The 14,337-nt window shown below is 40.8% G+C and overlaps 1 protein-coding gene across 1 annotated transcript in view; it reads right to left on the bottom strand.

Moving 5' to 3' along the window:
• The window catches only part of sm (smooth), a 625,429-nt gene extending 611,775 nt beyond the window's left edge, over window positions 1-13,654 (bottom strand). Inside the window, exon 1 of the mRNA XM_067772005.1 lies at window positions 13,382-13,654. The gene's annotated coding sequence lies outside the window, so the exon portion shown is untranslated. The remainder of the gene's footprint in view (window positions 1-13,381) is intronic.
• Window positions 13,655-14,337: the final 683 nt, after the last annotated feature.

Below are 14,337 nucleotides of genomic sequence, written 5' to 3'. Positions count from 1 at the left end.
GGGAGAGTGAGGATGGTCAGTGCAAGAAGAAACTTATAGTTGTTCCCAGAAAGAGGATTCCTGACGTGCTCAGCGAGTTGCACAATGGTCCAAGTGGAGGCCATCTTGGAATCACGAAGACACTCGAGAAAATTAAGCAGAGATTCTATTGGGTTGGTTGCCGTCAGTCGGTCACCGAGTGGATTGCCAATTGCGAGGTATGCAACAGAGCGAAAGGGCCCAAAACCCGAAGTCGTGGCCAGATGAAGCAGTATATTTCAGGTGCACCATTTGAAAGGATCGCCATGGATGTCGCAGGTCCATTTCCTACTAGCAACCGCGGAAACAAATACGTACTGGTGGTTATGGATTATTTCAGTAAATGGCCAGAGGTATACCCAATCCCAAACCAAGAAGCAGAAACAGTAGCAGAAGTGGTTAAAAACGAATGGGTTGCAAGGTATGGTGTACCAATGGAGTTACATTCTGACCAAGGCAGGAATTTTGAATCAGCTGTGTTCCAAGAACTGTGCAAGAAGTTGGGCATTCGAAAAACACGGACAACTGCATTGCATCCTCAGTCCGATGGTATGGTGGAACGTTTCAATAGAACATTGGAGGAGCATTTAAGGAAAGTAGTCGACAAGTACCATAAGGACTGGGATACACACATATCATTATTCTTGATGGCCTACCGATCGGCAGTACATGACACAACGGGCCAAACTCCCGCAAAGGTAATTTTTGGCAATGACCTTCGACTGCCAGCTGATTTGAAGTATGGGATAGATGCCGATGCAGAGAGGAATGTCAAGAAATCCACTGATGTCTTAGAAGAAGAGCTGAGAGAGATACACGATCTGGTAAGGCAACGAGCAAAGATTATGAGTGACAAGATGAAAGCGAGGTACGATAAAGCAATTAATTCGGAAGGGTTTCAGGAAGGAGATTTGGTGCTGCTATACAACCCACAACGAAAAAAAGGTTTGTCCCCGAAATTGCAGTGTAACTGGGAAGGTCCATACAAAGTTGTAAAACGGATCAACGATGTAGTGTACCGCATACAAACCACTACCAAACCACGAACCAAAATGAAAGTGGTTCATTTGGAGAGATTAGCAGCGTTTAGATCGAGAGATTTATATGATCGGGACGATCAGACTTAGGTGGAGGGCAGTGTTACGAATATTAGCAAAACTAAGGAGTGCTGCCAGCTCTAAGCCGATCTAAGCAGTGACGTGAATGCACATCAATAATTCAATCATTATGTATCTACATAAACGAATCAATAATTGCGTCTACACATATGTACACATTCCGACGAGCAACATTTACATACAAGGCAGCGAGAGATGAGATGTCACACACCGATGAATTTACTTATACGCTTATGTGTGTGCGGGAGACTGTAAACTACAAACACATGCATATACCTTATCTGAGTTGTCACAAGAGAGAGCAATAATTTGTGCACGTAGTTGTGACTGGCGATTTTGTAGCCGAAACAACTAGTAACTTCTGGAAATCGAAGAGCCTAGAAGTATGCAGCGTAAACTATAAAAGCGATGCAGGCGAGTAAGAAGTAATTCAGTTTGATTTGAGTTGATCAGCAGTTACGACTAAGACGATATCTAGCGAGCAATAGCAGTATTATTTTGATTAGTGGAGTTTCATTTGAGCTATCAGTTTGGTTATTAAGCTATTCGTTGCACAGTTTGAGTGTTATTGTGAAGTACTATAATAAAGGCCATTTTTCCATTGTTCAATATTGGAGTTATTTATTCAACAGTTTAGCGATACGAACCTAGCAAAAGGGCAAATAAGAAGATTTGCAAGTAAATTCGTTACAGTATAATAGAACGATTCAATAGAACATTGGAGGAGCACTTAAGGAAAGTAGTAGGCAAGTACCATAAAGAGTGGGATACCCGCTTACCATTATTCTTGGTGCAGTGCACGAGACAACGGGCCAAACCCCTGCAAAAGTAATTTTTGGCAATGACCTTAGACTGCCAGCTGATTTGAAGTTTGGGATAGATGCCAATGCGGAGAGAAATGTCAAGAAATCCACTAGTGATTTGGAAGAGCTAAGAGAAATACATGATCTGATAAGGCAACGAACAAAGATTATGAGTGACAAGATGAAAGCCAGATACGATAAAGCAATTAATTCGGAGGGTTTTCAGGAAGGAGATTTGGTGCTGTTATACAACCCACAACGTAAAAAAGGTTTGTCCCCGAAATTGCAGTGTAATTGGGAAGGCCCATACAAAGTTGTAAAACGGATCAACGATGTAGTGTACCGCATACAAACCATTGGTAAACCACGAACCAAAATGAAAGTGGGCCATTTGGAAAGGCTGGCAACGTTTAGATCGGGAGATTTGTCTGATTGGGACGATCAGACTTAGGTGGAGGGCAGTGTTACGAATATTAGCAAAACTAAGGGGTGCTGCCAACTCTAAGCCGATGCTAAAGAGTGATATCATGCACATCCATAGATCAATCATTATGTATCTACTACATAAACGAATCAATAATTGCGTCTACACATATGTACGTATACGAGCAGCGGAGAAGCAATGCACAAACACATGCATATATCTTATCTGAATTGCTCACAAGAGACGGCAATAATTTGTGCAAGTATTACTCAAATGAGAAGTTATAAACGTAATTGTGGCTGGCGATTTTGTAGCTGAAACTAACTAGTAAGTTCGGGAATGGAAAAGCCTGGAAGTATGCAATGAGAAATCAAAAAGTATAAAAGGCGCGACAGTTGAGGCGAGGAGTGAGTTTCATTTGAGCTATCAATCAGTTTGGTTGTTAAGCAAGCTAGTTGCATAGTATGTGTCTGGTCCAGATTTTGGTCGATATCGCGAAAACGCCTTCACATATACAACTAAGGGACACTCCATTTTAAAACCCTTTAATTTGATACCCATATCGTACAAACAGTCACCCTGGAGTCACCCCTGGTCCACCTTTATGGCGATGTCTCGACAAGACGTCACCTATAGAACTAAGGTCAACTCCCTTTAAAAATGGTGCAGTGAAATAACTCCCATGAAATAACTCCCAATGAAATAAGTCCCAATAAAAATGAAATAACTCCCAACTTTAATAAATGAAATAACTCCCAAAGAAGGAAATGAAATAATTCCCAATATTTGCCAGTTATTTCATAATGAAACCACAAGTCCCAAAAAAAATTAAATAACTCCCAAATGAAATAAGTCCCAAAAAAATATAATAAATCCCAAATCAGAATTTGAAATGGTATCTTTATACTATATATAAACAGTTACAATGTGATTTGAAAAATACAGCAAACTATTATGTACATATGTAAAATTTACAATTACAAGAAAGCTTGAATAGTGTCGTCGAAGTAAACGTAATTTATTTTAAAAAATCGCATTTTTTTATGAAATTGACATAATTTATTAAAAGTAAAAAAATAAAAGGAACAAGTCTGCGGCGGTTATACCACACACCCGGACTTGGCATGGCGTAGCCCAGGGTTATTTTTTATAAGCGCGTCCGAAGGCCGCTTATGCAGAAAGGTGTTCTACGCAGAACTACTGTGCATCGCGCGATTTTTTATTCCAAATTTTCTATTTTTTTGTAAAATAAATAAATAGAGTTTAATGGAAAGGGTCCATTTTCCTCGTTGGCACTATTTAAAAATTTTTCATTCGTTGGAACAATTTAAAGCATCTGGTACCACCAAGTAGAGGTTTACGCCGATCACTTCATCGGCGGCGGCGGCGTAGGCTCTATTATATACCGGCGGCGCGCCGGTGTACGCCGGTGTTCTTACTTTAAAAAGCTTGATTTTTCTATTTAAAAAAAAAATATTTAGGAAAGGTTTTGTTTGTATGTATTTAAGGAAATCCACGTTTTGGCCATTTCGGAAAGATTCGGGGTTTTTGCCTCAAAATCTTGCAGATCGATCAAAAATTTTCAGGAGTAGCTCCTTGCGGAGGGATTGTCCCTCGTTCACTTACTCCAGAGAGGCTTCGAACCTAACCCCGGTCTTTGGAATTGGTACTGCTGCGTCTGCTGAAAAGAAATAGAGATACATAAAATGGTTACATTTTTGTCTGTATATCTCGTGCAAAGCGTAGTTTCACCTGGGGTTAGCTCTTAATAATCGTCGCGAACACAATTTCTTTAAATCATTTGTGGCTCCTTGGTGGTCACGCACAAAGGCGACTTACGGTTGCTATTAATACTCATGACTCTCATGGCCAGGGCGCCTCCAGTTTTTTTCGGCTGTTTTTAAGAGCTACAATTCCCGCACAGTAGCAATTCTGGCCACCAGTCACTACTACGTCTCCTGACCCTCACACCATATGCCAGCACAGAAGCTATAGGACTGCGACTTCGAACTCATACCTTCGTTGACGTCACTTTCCTAGAAGCTCTAGGTGTAGCTCCGAAGACTTTCTAAAGGATGTTTTTACGCGCTATGCTGCCGAGCTACACCAGAGAAACACCTTGAAACATTAGCGAGTGACTATTCGGCCAAGGATGCTGCCCTCGAAATCATAAGCAGTCTAAGTGGATGTCATTGCGTAATGGGTGAAAATCGTATAATCATCGACGCATCTACATAATTAAAATTGTACAAGGACCCTGCATAAGATTTTTAAAATGTAGACCAAAGTTTGCAGACGTTTGTGTTCACAACATAGATTTTAATAGTCTTCGTTAAATCAAAACGATATTTTAGAATGACAGTCGACCGATTTTAAGTTGAAAGATGTTAACTGCTGTTTCCGGCCTTATGATATAAGAGCTCATTATGGATGACCGCGTAGCTTCAGTTTTCAGACTAGTTCCACTGTCCACTATGTTAGGGTAGTAGCACACACAGTCATTAGTTCTTTTGCTTCACCACTATGAGTGTTCTTGCGAAGGACAAAGCCTACCTGGTAAATATATGTGACTACGTATTCACATTTGTAAAAGGAGCCGTACCGTGTAGGTGATATTTATATTTGGTTGATAGGCTATAATCAATGTGATTCACTCAAAGAGACTAGGTGGGATAGGGCCGCCTACTTTAGGAAATGTCAAACCGGGAGACTTGGGTGTTGAATGATGAAGTGTGAAAATCAAAATCAACATTTCAGACGCTATTGTATAGTTTCGCAAATAAACAACAGATGTTTGAATGTAAGCCAAAGGGATTTTTCAAATCCTTCTAATACGTACATATATCCTCAACTTAAGTATGAGGAGTGTTTATGCCCCTAGAACCTACTAAAGGATTTTGCATCACTGATTTCGCTTATTCTTTCAGTCAATCGCAATATAAATTTTTTTTAAAAATCGGCACCTTTTTTGGGTAATTTGCTGTTTTTTAACAACTTGTGGACAATTTGAAAACATGTTCGCCTTGGGTCATTTTATTTGAATTCATTTTTAATTATTAATTTTTTGAAAAAAAAAATGGAAATTGAGCATATAAATTTATTATATAACTTTTCTTTTAGTGTTTTGTTTTAATAACTTGGTAAATTGGGTGATGCAAAGTCTGTGTTAAGCTGACATCGAAACCGCCAGTTTTTTTAAATAACTTTTGAACAGTTAGAAGGAGTTAAGTTTCGCAATTAGTTTCTTAAAACTGTCAGTGATGCGCATCCCTTAATACCACTTTCGACCAGATCCGGCAAATTTTCGACATGAACAATAAATGGCCTAAACAGTCTTAAACGAGTAGAAAATATATTAACGCGCCGGACGCCGTCGCCGCGCCGATATTTTTGACATTCGGCGGCGGCGTGCGAAAAACGACAAAAATCGGCGGCGTATATCTCTACCACCAAGCAAGCAGTGAATTAGATAAAATGGCTGTATGCTTGTGTTCGCGGAAAGTAAACAAATAAATCATAAAATTTTACAATAATGCGTAAATTTAAACAAAAGAAAATAGTTATTTGTGGTTTTATAAACATTAGAGAGAGTAGTTATGTATAAAATTCTTGTGAAAGTGTTCGTATGTAGATAAAAAGTGATAGTTATACCATGGTAACTTTAACTACTAATTACTAGTAAATTGTTAATAACAATTAAAAATTACTTACCGATTCTCGTTGGGGAACTCCCTGAGAACCTATGTGCGAAATTTCAAAGCTCAAACCCCTTTGGTTTACGAATAAAACCAATTGGTCCCTTAATGTATAGCCGACCCATAGAAACTGTTAGAAGAACGTCAAAGTTTGATAAAATTGTATTTTTAAGAAAATGAAATAACTCCCAACAAAAATGAAATAACTCCCAATGCCTGAATTACAAATAATGAAGTAAGCCCCAATAAAAATGAAATAACTCCCAATCTCAAAAAATTATGAAATAACTCCCAAAGAAATTTTATTGGGGATTATTTAATTTGGGAGTTATTTCATTATGAAATAATTACCAGCAAAAATTATGAAATAAGTCCTTATGAATTGGGAGCTATTTGATAATGAAATAAGTACAAATTTGTATGGAAAATATTTGGGGGTTATTTAATTTTTTTGTTGGGAGTTATTGCATTTGGGAGTTATTTCACTGCACCTTTAAAAATACTTCTTAACACCTTTCATTTGATACCCATATCGTACAAACAAATTCTAGAGTCACCCCTGGTCCACTTTTATGGCGATATCTCGAAAAGGAGTTCACTTATAGAACTAAGGCCCACTCCCTTTTAAAATAATCATTAACCCCTTTCATTTGATTCCCATACCTTAAAAACACATTGTAGAGTCACCCCTGTTCCACCGTTATGGCGATATCCCGAAATGGCGTCCACCTATAGAACTATGGCCCACTCCCTTTTAAAATACTCTTTAATACCTTCCATTTGATACCCATGTCATACAAACACATTCTAGGGTTACCCAAGTTCATTTTCCTACACGGTGATTTTCCCTTATTTTGTCCCCAAAGCTCTCAGCTGAGTATGTAATGTTCGGTTACACCCGAACTTAGCCTTCCTTACTGTTTGTTTTTTTCTTTGTGCTTTTCTATATTCTTGTAAAATCTTATAGAAGTTTCTAATATTTGGATGAGAAATAGGGCTCAAGCTGGTTTCCTCCAATTTTGGTAAAATTACAAAATTCTCAATTTCGTAGTACTGGTGTTACTTGTATTTTTCTAAGATTTCCCACTTAATAGCGTTTTGTAGGAAAACAACGGGACTTGATATTTAAGTGATAGGCGTATAATCCAGATCATAAGAAAACGTTGGAGACATTTTTTTATTTTCCCCTTGTGAGGATCGAGGATTTTTATTTGAAAATATGTACGTATTTTCCTTTTTCATTATTAATTTTCAAAATTTGTTGCTATATCGGCCTACTGATTTTAAGATCGCGGGTTCGAATCGAGCTCAAGGCCTAACAATAATTTTTTATCATTATTATTGTGATGATAAATTTTTTCTTAATTGATTTTATTACGGCTCTGAATTCTCGGAACAATTGCGGTTGCGTGCGCACCAAAATGTAGATCCTGATCAAACGTCACACCCCAGATTTTGGGGTGTAGGACAGTCGGTAGCGTAGTGCTATCGACATGGATGTTCAATATGGTCAACATTTGGGGCGTCCATGTTGTAAATAAGGTCGCGGAAGATTTAGTCGGTGACAATGCCAGGTTTCGCGAGGCGAAAAACTGGAGAGATCAGGGAGATAGCCGTTTATTTTATAACATAGCTCATCGATCTCTGGGCCTGGGCCTGTGGCCATTATTGTGCAGTCATCGGCGTAGGAAACGATTGTGACTCCTTCCGGTGGTGAAGGTAGCTTAGATATGTAGAAATTAAACAAAAGTGGGGATAGGACACCACCCTGTGGCACCCCTTGTTTAATTCTCCTTGGTTTTGATGTTTCGTTTCTGAATTGCACCGATGCCTGCCGACCACCCAGATAATTTGCGGTCCACCTTTTAAGACATGGGGGAAGGGTAGACCCTTCCAGGTCTTGCAGTAATGAGCCATGGTTGACCGTATCAAAGGCTTTCGATAGGTCTAGCGCTACGAGTACTGTTCTATGGTGGGGGTATTGATTCAAACCGCAATTTATCTGGGTGCTAATGACATTTAGCGCGGAGGTAGTGCTATAGAGTTTTCTGAAGCCATGCTGATGAGGGGCTAGCTGCAAATGTGCTTGGAAATAAGGGAGCAAAATGGCTTCAAGCGTCTTTGCCACTGGCGATAGGAGAGATATCGGACGATATGACTCACCTACGTTAGCTGGTTTCCCAGGCTTTAGTAGCGGGACCACCTTGGCCATTTTCCATTTCTCGGGTATGGCAAAGGTGGAGAGAGACAGGTTGAAGACATGCGCTAAATATTTGAAACCCTCTTTCCCTAGGTTTTTAAGCATCGGGATGGCTATGCCGTCTGGGCCCACTGCTTTGGATGGTTTAGCGCGATCAATGGCGTCCTCAACCTCTCCAGCGGTGATGGTGATTGGTGAAGCCCTGAATTTGTGTTCATGTGCGTGTCTATTGGCTCTCCGTCTATCTTTGTCGACCGTAGGAGGCATTATATATTGTCGGCAGAAAGCGCTCGCGCATTTTTCCGCATCCGACAGCACCTTATCGCCAAAGGCGATGGAAACTTTGTCTTTGTGCTTAGTCGGATTCGATAGGGACTTTACGGTGGACCAAAGTTTACCTACACCGGTAGAGAGGTTACAACCTCTTAGGTGCTCTTCCCATTTCGCCCGCTTGTGTTCGTCCACAAGCAATCTGATGCGTTGGTTTATATCCCTTATTTGGGGGTCGCCTGGATCAAGCTGTCTTATAAGGCCGCGTTCCCTCGCTAAGCTCGCGGCCTCCGCCGGGAAGTGGGGCCGGATTTCGGGAATTCTCCCGGCGGGAATGAAATGTGCCGAGGCGGATTCAATGACCTTACGAAAGGCACGCTCCCCTTGGCGGGCATCAGTCGGGATAGGGAGGGCAGCAAAGCTGCTGTCTGTTGCAGATTTATATTCTTCCCACTTTCCTTTTTTGAATTTTATGAAAGTGCGTTTTTCGGTGACGATGAAGTCGGCGGTACGCTCGAACGAAATAAGTATGGGCAGGTGGTCGGATGCCAATGTTACCATCGGCTGCCAGTTGACGCAGTTTACGAGTTCTGCGCTCACGATTGAGATATCTGGCGAGATATGACAGCTTCCTACCATAGGTGTGGGGGCGTCTCCGTTTATTGTGCAGAACGTCGTTTCTTCTATTTGATCCGCCAACATCTCACCCCTACTGTCCGCCCGCAAGTTTGAATGCCATAGGTCGTGATGGGCATTGAAATCGCCTAAGATAATGCGATTGTTGCCAGTGAGTAAGGCCTCGATTTTAGGGCGGTATCCACTGGGGCAACAGGTGACAGGAGGGATGTAGATGTTGATGATTTCTAGATTTGCATCGCCTGACCGGACAGATAGACCTTGACGTTCTAAGACATTGTCCCTGCGGTCGATGCCAGGATCAAATATATGATATTGCACAGAGTTGTGTATAATAAACGCGAGGCCGCCTCCATTTCCGCACTCGCGGTCCTTCCTGTGGACATTATACCCAGAGCAGGTCTGCAATGCAGATCTTGCTGTGAGTTTAGTCTCTTGAATCGCAGCAATGCGGATGTTGTGCCGCTTCATGAAATCGACTATCTCCGTAATCTTCCCAGTTAGTCCATTACAGTTTAACTGCAGAATTCTGAAGTGCATGAGGGGTGACTCCGCCACTCTAGGGGTAAGTGACGGGTGACTACGACTAGGTTGTGGAAGGCCAGGACGCAATTGCTGTTGTGGCCTTGGGACTGGGCGCCCTTGGGCAAGCATTGGGGTACCCGGATGATTTGGGTTTGCGACCTGGCAACATGGCGCGATGAAACCCGTCGAGGGGTTGCCATCGCGGAGACCAGAACATCTAGGAAAGTGGCACCACCCAAGGCAGGAGCTGCATTGAGCGGATGTCGCAAACCTATATATTCTGTGCTGGCAGACGGTGCAAACGGAGGTAGGGACTAAGAGCCTGTTTCCCTGACCTGCACGATTGCTGCCAGAAAAGAGGGGGGAGAAGAAGACGGGGGCAGGGGCTGATGCTCAGCATTGCTACCAGCTCTACTACGAAGGTAGTAGTTATGAGTGGTATCAGCTGTTTGAGTTGTTGGCGCCGTGGGGCGCGAGCAGCAGCGGGTACTTGTTGTGGCTTGCTGAGCAACGAGGCTGCTGGAAGGTAGTGGAGGGGCGCTTAGGCGTAGACTACGGGACGCCCTTGGGCGTGAGCAGCAAGGAGCCACAAAAGATTTATAAAAGTTACGTGGACGTCGGGTTTTGGGATCAAGTCCAGAACAACCTGTCCGATGCAACCATCCCTTGCACGAGACACACTGAACAGAGTATGACCGTCCTAAAAAAGATTCTTTTCTGGCAAATGCAGCAAAACCATTTCTCAGGACCGGGGTCAGGGGACGGACACGGATTGGGTTCGATACCTTCCCGGAGTAAGAGAATATGTAGCAGTCCTGCTGCAAGGAGCTGCTGGGAGGATGACAATTTGTGGGAGGGACGAAACAAATTAAATTGGGTCACCCTGAAATGGCAGTCCTTGGTCGGGAAAAATTCCGAGTCGCTCCGGTACATAGAACCGACTGCCTTGGGAAGTCGTTTACGAAAAGGTTATAAAGCAAACTTAAGTATTTTTGATATTATTTGAACATTTTATGCCCTTTTTTATTTTTTCCAGAATGGCGTCCACCACTCTTGCATTATTTGCAGTTGCGTTCCACGACGAACTATACGCCACAAACCCAAATGTAATTTTCTTATAAAAAAATTACTAATTAAAGTGCAGAATATTAATTATTTGTGTATTTAATTCAGTAAATAAATTTTACCACTTTTCTCAACTGCAAGAAACACCTCATCAAAGACGGCCATTGCCAACTTTCAAAATCATATATAATTTTTTGTTTTTTTTTTTTTCTAGACTTAACAAACTCATTGTTGCTGAATTTTTGGTTAAATCTGCGTACTTACTTCATTAATTGGTGCTTAATCGTTTAAACGGTTTTGAGCGTCCAACAAATCGCACCAAGCGTTTCTTCGCTGAGCTCACTGAACCAATTGGTAACACCAAGTGAATTTAAATATTTTTCCAACTGGTGCCCCCACTCTGATGTGATAGGCGGGTTTCGTTAAGATCACCTTCTTATGCGCTGATGGTGAAGCTGATACACTATAAAAGATATCTATTTTTTTTTGTTGTCTCCTACATGGGATATACAAAATGTTAGCTAATCTCAGGTAACAAGAGGTATACAATTTTAAATGAATGAAAGCAATATTCCACTTTATTTAGGTACATTGGGAAATATCAACGTCCATTTACCTTTTATACTAAAGTAATGTACACTCTGAATTATAATTTTCCATCCCTAACATGTATGGTTCATTTCATAATTGCGTGTGTTTTTGAAAATGAGAGAAGAGCGAAAAGGCCGTGCTCGCGGACTACGGTTGCCACAACTTGTACTTTGGTCCTAAATTGGAAGATTTTTGCGTAAATGCAAAAACACACTGAAGGCCGAATTAAGTATAAATTTAGTGCCATGTATGACGCCGTGATATTGAATCGCAATCACTGACGTTTACATTCACCACTATATAATACCAAAAATTCCCCAGAATATACCCGCGGTAGGTATGCCTTCGTAAGAGGCGACTAAAATACCAGATTAAAGGGGTTGTGTATGCAACCCTTTCAGGTTGCCAGCGCAATATATAGCATCTCGAAACCCAAGTGTCAACCTCACCTATCCGTGGCGAATCCTGCTTCATTAACAGCCGAGGCTCTGGCAACCCCAAGCGCCTAATGGAACTTGGGGGTGGGGAGGGAGGCTTGAAGGTTTAATGTGGCCATATAAATCGTTCCCGAGATGGTCGGGCAAGTACCTTAATGGTGTGTAACCTTATTGCTGCTACAACAACAACAACAACAACAACAACAACAACAACAACAACCAAAACTTACACAAAGGCACTTAGTTTTGCCCTCACTCACTGAAATGAAGGAATGCTCTTAAGCCTTCCGAATTTTTGTTCGCGTGAGAAAATATCATACGTTGCGTTGGTGTTGTAGGACACTCTCCAAAGTTTTTTTAAACTACATATATATTAGAGGTAGATATCATTTGTTTATAACAAATGTTCTCTTGAAATCTTGAAACAAAATTGGACTAACATTTTCACTGCAAGTAAATTTTCAGGGGTGACTTTGGGTAATTTTTTATAATAGGGCCGAAAGCCGCCAACGCAGAAAGGTGTTCTGCGGAAAAATACTATGGGTACCACCCTCGGTTCCGGAGGTACCCGCGGGTCTTTTTCGGTTTATCATTAATATCTTTTGAACGAGTTAAAATTTTAGTTTTCCGCCTTCGGATTATTTATACTGATGTCAAGACGCGTCGTTTGATACCTCTCTACGGATTTTGCGAAAATAGGCACATATATGGCTAGATGCAACATCTATAAGTATTTGCGCATTAATGTTATTTTGATTGCCTTAATAGTTAAGGCAGAAACAGCTGCTATCCATCTTAACTATTTTTCCTAAGAGTAATATTTTTGTTGGGGCTGATGACAGATGTTCGCTTAATGAAGCAAGTGACCTTGTGTGAAAAGGTGAACTTAATTATTTCTTTGGCGGCCACCGTGGTGTGATGGTAGCGTGCTCCGCCTATCACACCGTATGCCCTGGGTTCAACTCCCGGGCAAAGCAACATCAAAATTTTAGAAATAAGATTTTTCAATTAGAAGAAAATTTTTCTAAGCGGGGTCGCCCCTCGGCAGTGTCTGGCAAGCGCTCCGATTGTATTTCTGCCATGAAAAGCTCTCAGTGAAAACTCATCTGCCTTGTAGATGCCGTTCGGAGTCGGCATAAAACATGTAGGTCCCGTCCGGCCAATTTGTAGGGAAAAATCAAGAGGAGCACGACGCAAATTGGAAGAGAAGCTCGGCCTTAGATCTCTTCGGAGGTTATCGCGCCTTACATTTATTTTTTTTTTTTTTTTATTATTTCTTTAAACGAAATTGTGATTCCATTAAGTTTCCGTTGAAAACAATCAAGATCAAAAATGGCATTTTTGTGTAATTTTTTTGGTCCTACAATTTTTAATGAATGGCAACTCTATGCTTCAGACAAGAAACGTAGGGAAAGAAAAAAGCAGCAAATACACAAACAACGCAGCAAAGCATAAAAAGGAATACCGAGCAACAAAGCAAGCGAATAAAACAAATTTAAAGGTTTTGCAAAAATTATGACACAAATCCAAACATTTTGTTGTTTACGCGTTTATGTTTTACAAGTAAATCACAAATATGAAAGTAATAACTAATCGTACCTTGACTTACACCCGCTGTGCTTGTTGTTGCCGGTGGCCTCTTAGACGTTTTTTTTTTTTTTTGATTCACCAAACGCGAATACACCGCTCTCAACAATTGTAGCCGCACAAAATAATTAAGCAAAACGCTTGTACGATATGTTTTTAATTCACGTTTTCTTTTTTAATAAACACAATTTCCAGATAAGCAGATAATAAAAAGCACACACAAAACAAACCGCAGAAGGTCGATTTTAAATCAGAAAACAATTTTCTATAATACAATATGAGCAGCGTCCAATTGTGACTGACTTCCGAATTGCTTCAGCGCTAGCGTTTTGGCTTGCCTCGTTTTTTTTTTTTTTTTGTTTAGGTGGTTTTTTAATTTGTCTGCTCTTTCTATGCTGTGTTTTGCCAAAGGTTTTGCTTGATTTCGATTTCTCGGCGAAAATATCTGTATGTGCACGAAGCAGTGCACGGATTTTACTACTTTTTTTGGTACATCTACCAAATTTTTATCACATTTTCTACCATCAAAGCCCAAAAATCTACCAACATTTGCCTTTGTAAGGAAATTAATAGCGTTTTCTTTTCTAGCTATAGTGTTACGCTTTTTGTACGCTGCGCAAGGGTTGTTGTTCTATTCTAAAAAACAGGCAACGCCTTTACGGGGTATTTCGTTCTTTTGTGAAAATTGTTGCCTGCTCGCAACGCAAAAGCGTTACACTATTTTCACGCACACGGCTTATTGAATAATAAAGGCAGTTTTCTACATTAAGGCGCTTATTAAGTTCAATCTTCCCTACAAAATTCGAATCTATAATTATTTCATTAGTGACTAATCGAATGCCTAATGAAATCAAAAGCCCAATGCAACTCTGTTGGCAGCGTTCAGTTTCTTAGTTTTTGGTGTGTTCAGTGCTTAAAAATGTCATTTGTCGAAGTAAATGTCATTGTCTGTCATATAGCATTGTCAT

The sequence above is a fragment of the Eurosta solidaginis genome, chromosome 3 (genome assembly GCF_040869045.1).
Source record: "Eurosta solidaginis isolate ZX-2024a chromosome 3, ASM4086904v1, whole genome shotgun sequence".
Taxonomy (NCBI): Eukaryota; Metazoa; Arthropoda; class Insecta; order Diptera; family Tephritidae; genus Eurosta; species Eurosta solidaginis.
Note: the sequence above shows the minus strand (reverse complement) of the source record. Positions and strands in the feature narration are given on the sequence as shown.